We start from the raw sequence: 3,137 nt of genomic DNA, 5'->3' as shown, positions 1-3,137 counted from the left end.
CTACCTCCCAAGGACCCAATCTCCAAATCTTATCACAAAGGAGATTACATTTATTAACTTGGGAGGGGAATAATATCAATCTATAGCATATACTAATATGTAGTTGTTCTATGCAAAATTGGGTATAATTAAGACTAATAATAGATAACAATAAAGCAGAGTAAAATAATTAAGAAACAATGACTTATTTTTATTACCCCTGTTTTTAACACAATTTCTTTAACTGAATGTTATATTTCTTTATTTTAAATAATGGCTAGTTTAACAACCAATTTGCAAATTTCCTGAAAATTTAAAAATTCGCTCTCATAATTTTGTATAAACCAGATTCAGCAAACTACTAGATCAATGGAGGATATTATTTCTTGACATATTTGAAGACATTCCATGAGAAAGGATAAGTATTTAGCTCCAGAGGGCATCACCATAGAGTCAAACATGATGGCAAATTTAGGATCAATTTTAAGACCAGAACCCTCTGATTTTTGTGGTGCTGGAGACGAACCCCAGGGCCTAGCGTTTCTGAGATAAGCACTCTACTTCTGAGCTACATCCCTAGCTCCCAACCAGACTTTTCAATAGTGAAATATGCCAACATGGGCCTTGAACATTCACTGAAAGTATCCCAAGAGACTTTTTACTGAAAATGTCCCAAGAGGCCAAATGATCTTAAATAGGGATTTTGTAGAAGGAATTCAGAACCATGGAAGAGACTAAACCTATACATTGCTTTCAATGTCTAAGGTCTAAATTCTTGTTTTGATTATCTGATGTCTGCTTTTATAGGTTTTTGTTTCATGATTTCAAATCAAGTGTTCCAAAATTCATTCTTGAAATTACGTTTACAGAGCTGCATGAATGCAAGGCTTTTTAAATATGAACTTGGTTGAAGAGTACAGATCTCAGTATTTTTATTGCCAGCAAAGCTTACAAATATCAGGAGTGGCTTAGATCCTATCAGACTGGTGTCCCCAACATTAATGAAAAGAAAGCTGATAGACAAATAAACATTTTTTTTCTTCCAGGAAGTCTTGCTTTTAGAAGGGAATGGAGGAACAGAAAAGCAAAAACAAATAAATAAAAAATGTGTTCATTCTTCCTTCAAAGTCTGTTGATTCTGGGTTCTGACAAATATGGTTGGTGAGAAAAAAAAAAAACAAAAGAAAGGTGTGAGATTAACAAGAGGAAATGTATTTACAGATTTCTGTATTTATAGACATGTTTTAAAATAAATGTCCAAAATGGAAAATATCCCTAGAACTCATGGCTCTGTATATCTATGTTTAGATAGAAAATTGAGAGCCATCCATAAATGAAAATCAGCTAAAAATAAAGCTGTGATTTCAATAATTTGAATATGTATACACTTTATCTCCAACTTCTGCATGACTTCCAGAGTATTTTAGTACTGTGAAGAGATTTAGCTTTAAAAGTCTCAAAATGGCAACTTAGAGGATGAGAAAAGAAAAAGAGAATCTGGTTAAAATCACAGTAGAGAAGAGAAGCTATGGATGCTGGGATGGTAACCAATCTCCATCTAATCAATATTCTGAAGACAGTTTTGCATGCCAGACACCCTTTGACAGTGAACTATCAATCAGATGTAAATGTGTAGTCATTCAAAACAAATAACCAATAAATGCATAGTCATGAGGCTGGTTCCCATTTCCCTTTCAACAAATATTTGAAGCATCAAGTTTTAATATGCTTGTCTAAAAGCTGAATTTTCATTAAATATCTTGATAAATAAACTATTAGCATTAAAAACTGTTGTTATTCAAACTGTAGTAATGGTATGGGTAATGCAGCCCATCTTGTAGGTCATATAGTTTCACCTACAAAAGAGGTCTACAACCATTTCCACCATAAACAACAAGCGCAGCCACAGAGAGGTAGTAAGTGCTCCTGGTGAATCACTTTGAAGTAGTACAAAATTATTTTTTTAAGTCTGATGCTTTATTTTTTATTAATAAAAAATTTTGTGTTTCTTACTTTATAATGCATCCATTTCATATAATAAAAAGAAAATACATATACAAAATGTTTTTCTCCAATTTTAGGGAGGGTTATTGACATGGTAGAAAGATGGACATTGTGTATCCACAGTTTCCTACATACCTTAGCTTAGCATTCTGTTTGCTTGGGATTATGCATGTTCTAGTTTGAAAGACAAGATCTCTAGGATTCATAAGCCATCTTGTTGGGTCTGAATACCTAAGGCAGATGAGTGAGCATTCCATCCTCCCTAGAGAGCAATAGCATTCTTGCATCCTGAGGAAATGGAGGCTTGCATTCCTGAATCCTAAAGAAGAGATACAGAGATATAGATCTGCCACAAAGCTGATGGGCAAAATGCTTTAAAGATTGTTTCCTGCCCGCAATAAATATGCTAACCAAACCAGTTCACCTAAGAAAGACCTTGTAATGCAAGGCCAATGAGAAAAACCCCCAACCCAGAGTTAAAACTTCCATAAAAACCCCAGCCTTTACCTGAGCAGGGAGTTACCAGCTTCCGGGCTCCTCTGCAGTGCCTTAGCTGTAGCCTTTCCTTTCGCTCTAATAAATCTTACTTTGTATACTGGCTTTGGCTCATCATTCAGCTGCCTCACGAGCCAGTTCTCTGGCCTGTGAAGGCAATGACCCTCGACAATGTCCTGCAACACTTCGTCACCAGCACATAACATTTTGACAATGCAATCTCTTCTGAACCAAGGTCAGTATAGGTCGTGCCAAACTAGGAAAGTGGCCTAGGAATGTGACCATGAGCATCCGGCACTCCAATGGAGTCTATTTTGGGGGGAGACCCCCTGACACACACCATGGCCTAGCTACAGTGGAACTCTCAGGCCAACTCTCTCTTTCTCTCTTTCTCTCTCTCTTTCTCTCTCTCTGTCTTGTTAGGGAGGATTTCTCCCTTGGGAAACTGAGGAAAAGCTCTGAGCCCATTACAGCTGTAAGGCAGGCAATCTGAGGGAACTCAGATGCCAGGTGAGGGGTTATACCACACTACAAATGCTATGTGGGCAGAGCCCAACTTCAGTGCACAAGGCTTTTTCTTTTTTCCTCTCCTTAAACTCTCTCTCTCTTTTTCAAGATCTGTCCCACTTAGGAGGAGGTCTAAAAACAGCCAGTGGAAA

At 37.0% G+C, this 3,137-nt stretch overlaps 1 long non-coding RNA gene across 1 annotated transcript; it reads right to left on the bottom strand.

Annotated features, from left to right (window-relative positions):
• Positions 1 to 205: 205 nt before the first annotated feature.
• Positions 206 to 2,625, bottom strand: LOC141423045 (uncharacterized). Its single transcript, XR_012447709.1, has 3 exons — positions 2,491 to 2,625; positions 2,119 to 2,302; positions 206 to 1,124 (listed from the first exon to the last, which is right to left on the bottom strand). It is a non-coding gene; the product is annotated as an uncharacterized lncRNA (long non-coding RNA).
• Positions 2,626 to 3,137: the final 512 nt, after the last annotated feature.

The sequence above is a fragment of the Castor canadensis genome, chromosome 5 (assembly GCF_047511655.1).
Source record: "Castor canadensis chromosome 5, mCasCan1.hap1v2, whole genome shotgun sequence".
NCBI lineage: Eukaryota > Metazoa > Chordata > Mammalia > Rodentia > Castoridae > Castor > Castor canadensis.
This window is presented reverse-complemented; position numbering and strand designations above follow the sequence as displayed.